This window comes from Hypanus sabinus, chromosome 3, assembly GCF_030144855.1.
Source record: "Hypanus sabinus isolate sHypSab1 chromosome 3, sHypSab1.hap1, whole genome shotgun sequence".
NCBI classification, from domain to species: Eukaryota; Metazoa; Chordata; class Chondrichthyes; order Myliobatiformes; family Dasyatidae; genus Hypanus; species Hypanus sabinus.
In genome coordinates, this window is record NC_082708.1 from 17,645,165 (window position 1) to 17,658,387 (window position 13,223).

Genomic DNA, 13,223 nt, shown 5'->3' on the forward strand with positions numbered 1-13,223 from the left:
AGCTGTCCCAGAAGCATTGAATGTGGGTCATTAGGTTCCTGTACCTCCTGTAACAAGAAGAGGACGTCAAAGTTCTAAGTAATTTTTATTATCAGAGTAGATATGTCACCACATACAACCCTGAAATTCTTTTTCCTTTCGGCATACTCAGAAAATCTACAGAGCAGTAAGTGTAAACAGGATCAAGGAAAGAACAAGTAGGGGATAGAAGATGGCAAACTGTGCAAATGCAAATGTAAATAACGGGAGCATGAAATAAGAAGGTAAAGAATCCTTAAAGCGAAATCATTTGTTTTGGGAACATCTCAAAAGATGAGTGTAGTTGTCCTCCTTTGTCCAAGCGCCTGGTGGTCGAGAGGTAGTGACTGTTTTTGGTCCGAGTCCTGAGGCACTTGTACCTTCTACCTGATGGCAATAGCAAGTAAAGAGTGTGGCCTGGGTGGTGAGGATCTCTGATGGACGCTGCTTCCCTACAACAGTGTTTCATGTAGATGTGCTCAATGGTTGGGAGGGTTTTACCTGTGATGTACTGGGCCGAATACACTCCCTTTTGCAGAATTTTCCACTCAAAGGCCCACATCAGGGTGTAATGCATCCAGTCAGCACACTTTCCACCACAGATTGTCAAAGTTTTTGATGTTATGCCAGATCTCTGCAGGCTCCTAAGGTAAAATAGGTGCCATGGTGCTTTCTTTGCAATTCCATTTATATGATGGGCTCAGGACAGGTCCTCTGCGGCAGTAACACCCAGTGATATCAGCGCTGTGTTGTACATGCATACTTTGACAACAAAATGAACCTTTGAACTTCTGAATTGAAAGTGACTGACCCTCTCCACTTCTAATCCGCCAATGAGGGCTTGCTCATGTCCCAGATAGGTTAGTCCTCAATGATGGAAGCTGCCTTCTTGAAGTAGCACCATTCGAAGACGTGCTCGATGGTGGGAAGGCTTGTGCCTGTGATGGAGCTAGCTGAGTCCGCAGCCTCTCTCATTCCTGTGCGTTGGAGCTTCCACACCAGGAGGTAATGCAACCAGTCAGAACGTACATCTGTAGGAATTTGCTAGAGTCTTTGGCGACATACCAGATCTCTTCGAGGAGCTGGGATATTTGAGTGAAAACAATTTGAAGTGGGGCCTGATTATTTGTGGTGTTGTTGCAGTGAATTATTTTAGAGTTACACTGATAACAGGGAAAGCTTGGAAGAAGGAGTTTCTTCTGGCTGTTTATGTCAGGTCATTGAACTTTCCTACAGCGAATCCATTCAGAGGGTTTCAACCACGATTTATGCACTACAAACAATGCTTCCCCAATTGTATGGCCAAAAACTTTTCAAAATTCTAATGGAAGTACCCTGTTTTTTCTTCCTAATTTATTCATCAGCTGCTGTTAGCGTGGTGGGACAGGGTGCAGATAATAAAGCCACTGCCTCCCCTCATCAGAGACTCAGCTTCAATCCGCACCTTTGTCTGTCTGTATGAAGTTTGCATGTTCTTCCTGAGGCCACATGGATCTCTTCCTGGCGATCTAGTTTCCGGTCACATTCATCTCGGCGTGCGAACTTGAGAACAGTGAGCTGATGCCGTGACCCATGTTAAATGTCTCAGTGCGATTGTGGAGTTTACTGGGCATCCTGCTGAGGGGTTAGGACGCACTGCAATGAATCTGAAGTTATTTCTAGTCAAAACCACACCTCACTAGGTCAGTCAAGTTCCTTTCCTGTGCAGCTCTCATTTTAAGTTTGTTCAGGGTTATCAGTGCCCTTTTTTCTTTGGACGTAATTTAAACTTACAGTGGGATTTGAATTCACATCTCCAGATCGCTTATCAAATCCTATTGCCAGATGTTGCTTGGCAAAAGTATGTAGGGCATTATAAATAAATCTCATCATAGTCAAAGATTTGTTAAAACAAGGAGCACGTGGAGCTTGTGAATAAATGAAGCAAGAGCTTTTGAACATGGTGCGTGGTTTCTGTCCGTGGTCAGGGTGTGGAAGTGTTCACTCAAGTTGCTAGTCAGGATTTAAACATGAGTAGGTTTTACAGAGCATGAGAAATAACTGTACTACAAATATGCAAGTGCTTGGCCTCATTAGAAAGATAGTCAACCTTGTGTGATGTAAAGTATTTTTTAAAAATGCAAGTAGCTTAAAGTTAAAACAATATAAAATTTCCCCCCTTGGTAATGTCAAAGGGGAATTCCAATCTAAATGACGCAGAATTTAGTTGGGGAAATGTGCACAGAGAAAAGAGTCAGTTCTGAAATCTACACCTGATTAATGTAAAAGATTGTGTCTGGGACAAAAACTGAAGCTTAGTACCTTTGAAAGAGTTTCTAGTTGACCTTCAGTAAACCTGATGTTGATCTACCTTGTACTCGTCCACGACATTCTAAGTGGAGTGTTTTTTTTTTGATGAGCGAGATCTCAACAGCTAGTATGGAAAGCATGAGAACATAAGAAATAGAAGCAGGAGCAACCAATGCAAAATGCCTGAGGAACTCAGCAGGTCAAGCAGCGTCTGTGGAAGGGGGGGGGGGCGGGGGGAAACAGTCAACAGTCCAGGCTGACACCCTTCATCAGGATTGGAAGAGTGGTGGTGGGGAGAAGGTGTTAAGTGAAACACAAAGGGGGAGTACTGAGAGAGAGTTTTACTGAACTCCTGTCGAAGGGAAGATTTATACTTCAAGGTGGTCATAACATAGAAATCTACAGCACGTTACAGGCTTTTCGGCCAAAATGTTGTGCCGGCCACATAACCTACCTAGAATTTCCCTGCTGCATAACCCTCTATTTTTCTAAGCTCCATGTCCCTATCTAAGAGTCTCTTAAAAGACCCTATTGTATCCGCCTCTACTGCTTTCGCTGGCAGTGCATTCCACACACCCACCACTCTCTGTGTGGAATTGTACCTACTACCAAGCACCTTAAAATTATGCCCCCTTGTGTTAGCTATTTCAGCCCTGGAAAAAAGCCTCTGGCTATCCACACAATCAATGCCTCTTGTCATCTTATACACCGCTATCAGGTCACTTCTCATCCTTTGTCACTTGGAGAGAAGGCCAAGTTCACTCAACCTATTCTCATAAGGCACGTTCTCCAATCCAATACCTTAAAGAGATTTTGCAGTGGAGCAGTAGATCATGAATACAAGAGAATCTGCAGATGCTGGAAATCCAGCGCAACACACTCAACATGCTGGAGGAACTCAGGAGGTCAGGCAGCACCTATGGAGGAAGGTGAGTAGTTGATGTTTCAGGCTAAGACCCTCACCAGGACTGGAAAGGGGAGAAAGCTAGAATAAGAAAGTGGGAGGAGGTGATTGGTGAAGCACAAAGGGGGAGCGGTCAGACAGGGTCTCACTGAATTCCTGTCGAAGAAAAGATTTAAACTTTTTTGGGATCTTGCCTCCTTGTTTGTTTTTTTTGGACTCCTTTGTCAGAAGGAAAGGGCTTCCCTTCATCTGCCCTGAAAATCCCCGTGAAAAATTTGCAAGTTTCATTGTGATCTCTTTCTATTTTTCTAAACATTAAAGAGTACAAGGTAAACTTTGTCTCCCTGGAGCCGGTTTGGTGAATTTTAGTGGTGTTTCCTCCATTGGTCTCAGTCCAAATCTTTGACTATTTATTCCACTCCATAGATGCTGCTTGACCTGCTGAGATCCTCCAGCGTTTTGTTTATGTTGCTCAAGATTTCCGGCATCCGCAGAATGCTCTCGTATCTTCACTACATATAAGTCCTTTCAGAATCAGAGTCAGGTTTAATATCAATGGCATATGTTGTAAAATTTGTGATTATGTGGCAATTTATTTAAATAAAGAGAGCAAAAAAAGTAAAAAGACAAGGTAATGTACCTGGGCCCATCGTTCATTCAGTAATCTAACAGTGGTGGGTAGAAGCTACTCCTAAAGTGTTGAGTGTGTGTCTTCAGTCTCCTGTACCTCCGATTTGATGGTAGCAATGAAAAGAAGGATCTTTAATGACAAATGCCGCCTTTTTAAGGCATCGCCTGTTGAAGATGTCCTCTATGCCGGGGAAGCTAGTGCCTACGATTGAGCTGACTGAGTTTGCAACATCTTGCATCTTTTTTCCAATCCTATGTAGTGACCCCTCCATTTCAGATGGTGATGTAGTGAATTAGAGTGTTCTCCATGGTACATCTATAGAAATTTGCAAGTCTTTGGTAACACACCAAGTCCTCTCAAACTCATAATGAAATATAGATCAAACACGAGGAAATCTGCAGATGCTGTAAATTCAAACAACAATACACACAAAATGCTGGTGGAACACAGCAGGCCAGGCAGCATCTATAAGGAGAAGCACTGTCAATGTTTCGGGCCGAGATCCTTCGTCAGGATGAAATATAGATAATTGTTTTGCTTCTTTGTAATTACATCGATATGTTAGGCTCAGAATAGATCCTCAGTGATGTTGACAAGTAGAAACTTGAAAACGCCCACCCTATCCACTGCCGATCCCTCGATGAAGACTGTTTCCTTGACTTTCCCTTCCTGAAGTCCATAATCAATTCTTTGGTCTTGCTGATATTGACTACAAGGTTGTTTGTTTCAACATCACTCACCCAGTTGATTTATCTCGGTCCTGTACACCACCTCATCACCATCTGAAATTCTTCCAACAATAGTGGTTTCATTTGCAAATTAGAGGATGGTATTTCAGCTGTGCCTGGCTGCACGGTCATAGGTGCAGAGAGGGTAGATCAATGGACTAAGCAAGGATCCTTGTGTTGATTGTCAGCAAGGAGGTGATGTCTGGTTAAGGAATCAGAATTGGGTTTATTATCACTGGCATGCGACATGAAATTTGTTAACTTAGCGGCAGCAGTTCAATGCAATACATAATCGAGAAGAAGAAAAAATAATAAATAAAATAATAATAATAAATAAACAAGTAAATCAATTACATTTATTGAATAGATTTTTAAAATGTGCAAAAACAGAAATACTGTATATTTTAAAAAAAAGTGAGGTAGTGTCCAAAGACTCAGTGTCCATTTAGGAATCGGATGGCAGAGGGGAAGAAGCTGTTCCTGAATCACTGAGTGTGTGTCTTCAAGCTTCAGTAACTCCTAACAATGAGAAAAGGGTGCTGGAGTTCTTTAATAGTGGATGCTGCCTTTCTGAAACACCGCTTCCTAAAGATGTCCTGGGTACTTTATAGGCTAGTGCCCAAGATGGAGCTGACTAGAACCTTCTGCAGCTTCTTTCGGTCCTGTGCATACCAGACAGTGATACAGCCTGTCTGAATGCTCTCCACGGTACAAATATAGAAGTTTCCATGTGTATTTGTTGACATACCAAATCTTTTCAAACACCTAATAAAGTATAGCTGCTGTCTTGCCTTCTTTATAACTACATCGATATGTTAGGACCAGGTTAGATCTTTGGAGATCTTGGCACCCAGGAACTTGAAACTGCTCACTCTCTCCACTTCTGATCGCTCTATGAGGATTGGTATGTGTTCCTTCATCTTACTCTTCCTGAAGTCCACAATCAGCTCTTCCGTCTTACTGATGTTGAGTGCCAGGTTGTTGCTGCAGCACTGTTCCACTAGTTGGCATATCTCACTCCTGTACGCCCTCTCCTCACCACCTGAGATTCTACCAGCAAATTTATAGACGGTATTTGGGCTATGCCCAGCCACACAGTCATGTGTATACAGAGAGTAGAGCAGTGGGCTAAGCACACACCCTTGAGGTGCACCAGTGTTGATCGTCAGCGAGGAAGATATGTTATCACCAATCTGCACAGATTGTGGCCTTCCGGATAGGAAGTTGAGAATCTAATTTTAGAGGGAGGTACAGAGGCCCAGGGTCTGCAGCTTCTGAATAGGATTGTGGGAATGATGGTATTAAGTGCTGACCTCTTGTTGATGAACAGCATCCTGATGCAGGTGTTTGTGTTGTCCATGTGGTCTAAAGCCATGTGGAGAGCCATTGAGATTGCATCTGCTGTTGACCTATTGTGGCGATAGGCAAATTGCAATGGGTCCATGTCCTTGCTGAGACAGGAGTTCAGTCTAGTCATGACCAACCTCTCAAAACATTTCATCACTGTCGATGTGAGTGCTACTGGGCGATAGTCATTAACGCAGCCCACATTATTCTTAGGCATTGGTATAATTGTTGCCTTTTTGAAGCAAGTGGGAACTTCTGCTCGTAGCAGTGAGAGGTTGAAAATGTCCTTGAATACTCCCGCTAGTTGATTGGCACAGGTTTTCAGAACCTTACCAAGTACTCCATTGGGACCTTCCACTTTGCAAAGGTTCATTCTCTTTAAAGACAGCCTAACATCGGCCTCTGAGACAGAGATCACAGGGTCATCAGGTGCAGCAGGGATCTTCACAGCTGTAGTTGTGTTCTCCCTTTCAAAGTGTGCATAGGAGGCGTTAAGTTCATCTGGTAGTGAAGCATCACTGCCATTCATGCTATTGGGTTTCACTTTGTAGGAAGGAATATCTTGCAGACCCTGCCAGAGTTGCCGTGCATTTGATGTCACCTCCAACCTCATACAAAATTGTCTCTTCACCCTTGAAATAGCCCTCCACAAATCATAACCTGGATTTCTGAATCAAGCCTGGATCGCCAGACTTGAACGCAACAAAACTAGCCTTCAGCAGACGTCTAACCCCTTGGTTCATCTATGGCTTTTGGTTTGGGAATGTACAGTAAGTTTTTGTGGACATACAATCATCCACACAAGTTTTAATGAAGTTGGTAACAACTGCAGCATACTCAACCAGGTTTGGAGATGAATCCCTGAATACAGTCCAGTCCACCGATTCAAAGCAGTCCTGTAGGCTCTCCTGTGCTTTCCTTGTCCATACCTTCTTGGTCCTCTCTACTGGTGCTGCAGTCTTCAGTCTCTGCCTATACTCAGGGAGTAGAAGTACAGCCAGGTGATCAGACTTCCTGAAGTGAGGGTGTGAAATAGCACGATAGGCATTCTTGATGGTGGTGTAACAGTGGTCCAGTGTGGTGTTTCCTCTGGTATTGCAAGTGATCTGTTGATGGTAGTTGCTTAGTGGTTTTTTCAGACTGGCCTTGTTAAAATCTCCCAAAACGATGGTGAAGGTGTTAGGGTGCACTGTTTCGTGCATGTTGATCCCATTGCTCAGATCATTTAAAGCCTGCTTGACATTGGCCTGAAGTGGAATGCAAACTGCTACCAAAATGACCTCAGAAAACTCCCATAGTAGGTAAAAAGGACGGCACTTTACCACTAGATATTCCAGATCTGGTGAGCAGAATTGGGACAGCGCTGATATACTTGTGCACAAAGAAGAGTTGATCATGAGGCATACCCCTCCACCTCTGCTTTTTAGAGACTCCATAGATTTATCCTGACAGTGTATAGTAAACTTGCAGATCTGTCCTCAATCATATAAAATATTCAAGGTGACTTGGTGTATCACCAAAGACTTCCACAGATTTGTACAGATGCAAGATGGCACTGGTGAAACACAGTAAATTGTTGCAGGCAGCCTAAAAAACTTATACATATATTTCTTCAAACCTACTCTCATTGCAAGCTGCACCCTGTAATTTCCCTTTAGGTAACAAACAGTACTTTTGAGCCGTCTTAATGAATCAGCGATTTCACAATCTTCTGAAGGATGCAGGGATGGCTACTTTAAATGGTCATCGGCACGGCCAAAGGAGAGGGATTAGGGGAGTGCACCTTGCTAGGCCGAAACAATGAGGTATGAAACTTCCTGTGGTGAACTACGTGTGCCTGTCTGGACACACCCCCTGCTGACTGCTCCTGTGGCTCCTCCCACAGGCCCCTGTATAAAGGTGATCGAGGTCTGATCCTCTGCCTCAGTCTCCAGGATGTAATATGATGGTCACTCACTGCTGGTTCCTTCTTCAGTCAATAAAAGCCGATATCTCGCCTTACGTCTCAGAGTGAGTTATTGTTGGTGCATCACTTCCTCTACCCAGCATGTTGTAAGCAAATGTACCATTGCTACAAAACAAGATTGCTGACTGAAGGGGAAGATTGTTGCATCGGAGGGAAATGAAGAAATGCTGCATTCTTTGTTTCACAGAAATCTGGCTCACTAGGGACACTCTGGATACTTCCATAAGATCCGAGTGCTTCCGAATATACAGGTTGGACTAGACTATTGATTTGGAGAAGGCAAATGTTGGGGGCTGTGTTTCACAATAAAGTTTTTGTCAGAAGATAGGCTGATGTCTTTTGAACAATGAGTCGATAAATACTCTCTTTCATATTCACACTTCTTACAATACCTTCAAGTTGGACATCCTTACAAAAATACCTAAGTAATTTTCCTTGCATATTAAAGGCCAACCTGTTAGAAACTATTATGATCATGAACCCTTTGATGAAGGATTCCATTGGAAGAATCTATAATTTATTATTACAATGGGATAAGTGCCCTTTCTTTAAGATTAAAAGATTGGGAAAAGAAACTTAATTTGACTTTTATAACGGAGGACTGGATGCAGATCTTGAAGTTGGTTAACTCCTCCTCGATTTGTACCAGCCGTCCATTGATTCAATTTAAAATTGTACATCATTATTCTTTGATGAAGGAGAGATTGTCTAAAGTCTTTCCTAATGTTGATAGTTATTGTGATAGATGTAAAACTGAGACAGCTACACTGGCACACATGTTTTGGTCTTGTTCTACACTGGAACAGTTTTGGAAGTCAGTTTTTTCTACAATTTCTAAAGCACTTAAAATTAATTTACAACCTAACAAATTAACTGTGCTTTTTGGAATAATACCTCAAAATAGTTGTGGTATTTCTTTGTCTGACCAACATGTTATTGCATTTGTTACATTGATAGCTAGGAGGGCCATTCTGTTGAAGTGGAAGGATACGTCGGCTCCCATGCTGTCACAACGGTTCTCTCAAGTGATGTTATGTCTTAGTTTGGAGAAAATTGGAAGTCGAACCTTCGAACCTATGTTTGATATTGAGAAAAGATGTCGTTCATTTGCTCGTTATTACCATTTGAGTTCATTGATAGATTTTCTCCATGATCTAATTGTAAATTTTGGTATAATTTTTTTTGCAGGTGGTTTGATGTTTATCTTTAGAAGCTTTTTGTATGATGCATGGCTCAGGGGTTGAACAACTAATGGGTCTTTTATTTTTCCCACTTTTTTTTCTTGCTTTAGTAGGGTTTTTTTGTTCCTTTTTTTTGTGTCATCACATTTTTCAATCCTTAATACTGTTTTTTTCTCTTTTGAGACATTGTAAGTGTTACTTACTTCAATGTACTCTTGTATTTTGGATAATAATAATAAAAAAAAGATTTGAAAAGAAAGAAAGTTTTTGTCGTGCTCGAATGCAGCAGTCTTGTTGTCCTCTTATTCCCCCAAACTGGAAGATCTAGTGAGTAAGTGCTGATTGTCCTACTTACCAAAAGAGTTCTCCTCCATGATCCAAACTGCAATTTACCTATCGCCAAGTTGCTTCTCAGGCAAGAGTTGATAAGTTCCATCATCAATCTCTCAAAGCTCCTCACCACAGTGGATGTCAGAGTTACTGGTCAATAGTCGTTAAGGCAGGTTACCATGTTTTTCTTAGGCACTGGTGTAATTGAAGCCTGCTTGAAGCATGTTAGTTTACTCAGAATGCCAAAGCGAGAGGTTAAAGATATCAGTGAGTTCTCTAGCCAGCTGATCAGTACAAATCTTTAGTAGTCAGAAAGCTTTCCAGTCTGGGCCAGATGATTTCAATGGATTCGTCCCCCCTCAAGTATGCTCTCACGTCGGCCTCAGTAAAGATTACTAGCGACATCTCCTCCACAATCTCTATCAGCACAGTTTGATGCCGGCACCACTGTTGGCCAAATCACCAATAGTGACGACAGGAGGGAGGTTGAAAATCCGGCTGAATGGTGCCGCAGCAGCAACTTCTCACTCAATGTCAGAAGGAAACCCGAGGTCTGTAAGCCAATCCTCAGTGGACAGGGTCAGCAACTTTAAATGATTTGGTGTTATCATTTCAGATTAACTCTCCTGGGTCCAGCATGTAAGTGCCATTACCAAGAAAGCACACCTTGGAGGTTTGTGAAGATGACATGCAGAATCTAATACTTTGATAAACTTCTATAGATGTGTGGTGGACAGTACGTTGACTGGTTGCATCATGACCTGCTGTGGAAACACCAATGCCCTTTACTGGAAAATCCTATTTAAAAAGTAATGGAAACAGCCCTGTCTGTCTCAGGTAAAAGCCTCCCCACCTACATGGAATGCTGTTGCATGAAAGCATTGCTTATCGTCAGGTACCCTCATCATCCAAGACATGCTGGCTTCCTTCTGCTGCCATAAGGAAGAAGGTGCAGGAGGCTTAAAATCCACACCACCAAGTTCAGGAATAGTTATTACCCCTCAACCATCAGGCTCTTGAATCGGGGGGATAGCATGACTCAAATTCACTTACCCCATCACAGAACTATTCTCACAATCTATGGACTCACTTCACGGGGTCTTCATCGCATGTTCTTGCTATTTATTGCTTATTTATTTATTATTGTTTTTCTTTTTCTATTTGCACAATTCATTGTCTTTTCCACGTTGGTTGTTAATTCATCCCATTGATTTTACTGTGTTTCTTATATTTAATGTGAATGCCCGCAGGAAATTGAATCTCGGTTATATATGGTGATACATATGCAGCTTGATAATAAATTGACGTTGAACTTTGAATTGAACTTGAACTTTGAGGACAGGATAATTGCAGTGAGCAGTAATTACAGGAGGGGATGTCATTGAATTAGTAAAAGGATTAAAGGTGACAGAAGGAAACAGCATATTCCCATGAATAGATGGATGTTGGAGCTTATCACTTGCGGCTGTTATTATGGTCAAAATGTTCTAAGGGTGTTGCTGTACACGATGGAAGATTATGGACCAGATTTTGTGTCTTAAGTAGCTTTTCTTTAATCAGTATGGATTTGATGTGCTGATTGGTCTAACTCCAAGACCTAACTTTCTATGATTCTAGATCCACCTCGATCAAATTGGTTTCTAGAAAATCAACTACAGGTTGACTAAAGGGTTAAGTAAGTTCCTGATAGGTGGAAACAGCATTCTATTTAGTTTGTTGTACTTACGAGCTTGATCTTGGCTGAGGACGTCACTGGATCCCAGTGATAATTTGATAAATTAGTTCATTAATGTTACGTGTATTGGGGTGCACTGAGAAAACTGTTTTGCATGCCATCTGTAGAGAACATTTGTTTATAACTGAGCACTGAGATCATAAGGGAAAGCAATAACAGAATGCAGAATAAGGTACTACAGAGAGGGTGCAGTGCTGACAGACAATAAGGTGTAAAGCCATAATGAGGTAGATTGTGAGATTAAGTCTTTTCTATCTTGCTAGGGGACTATTCAGTAGTCTTATAACAGTGAATAGAATAGAATAGAATAGAATAGAATAGAATAGAATAGAATAGAATAGTAGTTGTCCTTGACCCTGCCGGGAACAGCTTACAACTTTTTTTGTGTTTTCTTCCTGTCGGTGGGGTGGTGGGGGGGGGGAGGGGGGTGGTGGCAGGAGAAGAGAGAATATCTAGGGTGGCCAAGATTTTGGTGTTCCAAACAAGGATGCAAAGATGAGACTTCGAGGTAGTGGTCAGACCGCATTTGGAGTATTGTGACAGTTTTGGGCCATATATCTAAGGAAGAACGTGCTGGTGTCGGAGGGGGGTCCAGAGGAGGTTTAAGTGAATTATCCCAGGAATGAAAGGAGCATTTGGTAGTTCTGGGCCTATACTTGCTGGAGTTTAGAAGAGTGAGGGGGGAATCTCATTATCACCGACCAGATATTGAAAGACATGAAGAGGATGTTACAGGGCGAAGCTGGAAGAAAAGGATTGAGAAGGGAAAATAAATTAGCCATGATCTTATGGGTTTTATGGTCTTTTGATTATGTTGGCTGCTTTATTAAGGCAGCGAGAAGTTTAGAAAGAGTCCATGGTTGGAATATAGCAGTTGGGAGGATTTGATGAGCCTGTAGTATATCCCCCCAAATAACCTGATAGCTCTCAATAAGTCACTCCATTCACCTTCCAAGCTGCAGTGTTGCAACATTGGGTTGTATAATCTCTCCTTTTACCAAAGTATTTGATGTCCACTTAGTGTTCTGGTGAATCTATGTTGCGTTTCCCCCAATTAAAAACTTCTTCTTTTTATTGTTTATTTCAACATGCATATTAGTCACAAAATGTGCATCCATTTTTATGCCTCACTACCCAAGAAACTGGTGATCAGCCACATTCTTGAAGTACTTCAGTTCTGCTGAAACTACACCACAGCACTGTTCCAAGGATTAGATCCAGTGGCCTTGAGGAACTTGTGATATAATTCCAAGTCATGGTTCAAGGTAAATTTATTATCGAAGTACTGTGCATGTGTGTTACCATGTATTACCTTGAGTGTTGGCGCATGGCCAAGTGGTTAAGGTGTTGGTCTAATGATCTGAAGGTCACTAGTTCGAGCCTCAGCTAAGGCAGTGTGTTGTGTCCTTGAGCAAGACTATGTGTGGTTAAACACATTGCTCTGCAACGACACTGGTGCCAAGCTGTATCGGCCCTTCCCTTGGACAACATCAGTCGCATGGAGAGGGGAGACTTGCAGCATGGGCAACTGCCGGTCTCCCATACAACCCTGCCCAGGGTGGCTGAGGTTTTGGTGTTCCAAACATGGATGCAAAGATGAGACTTCAAGGTAGTGGTCAGACAGTATTTGGAGCATTGTGAGAGTTTTGGGCCATATATCTAAGAATGAATGTGTTGGTGTTGGAGGGGGTCCAGAGGAGGTTTATTTACTTTCCAAGGTGCAAATCCATGGTCTCTTGAGACTAACTGATGCCTGCCTACTACTAATTACCTTGAGATTCATTTTCCTAGTGTTTACAGGAAAATAAACAAATACAATAGAATTTTGAGGAACAAATGCACATAAACAAAGACTGATAAACAACCAATATACCAGAGAAGAAAAACTGCCCAAATAAAAATAATACCCAGAGCACGAGTTGTAACGAGTTTCTGAAGGAGAGTCTGTGAGTCATAGAATCAGTGGTAGAGTAGACTGTGTATAATGCGGAGAGGAAGCTGCAGGTTGTGATTTTTCCACCTTTGCCACCTTTGATGGTAGCGGAAGTCGTAAGCTTAAGAAGTATTATCAGAGCAATGTAGGTCAGTAAGTAC

At 42.1% G+C, this 13,223-nt stretch overlaps 1 protein-coding gene across 6 annotated transcripts in view; it reads left to right on the forward strand.

The window, feature by feature from the left end:
• p2ry8 (P2Y receptor family member 8) overlaps positions 1–13,223 on the forward strand; it is a 50,132-nt gene that overhangs the window by 22,184 nt on the left and 14,725 nt on the right. Inside the window, exon 1 of one of the 6 annotated variants that reach the window (XM_059963787.1) lies at positions 12,280–12,394. The exons of the other annotated variants lie outside the window; for them this stretch is intronic. The gene's annotated coding sequence lies outside the window, so the exon portion shown is untranslated. Of the gene's footprint in view, positions 1–12,279; positions 12,395–13,223 lie in introns of those variants that run through there. 6 annotated transcript variants of the gene reach the window in all.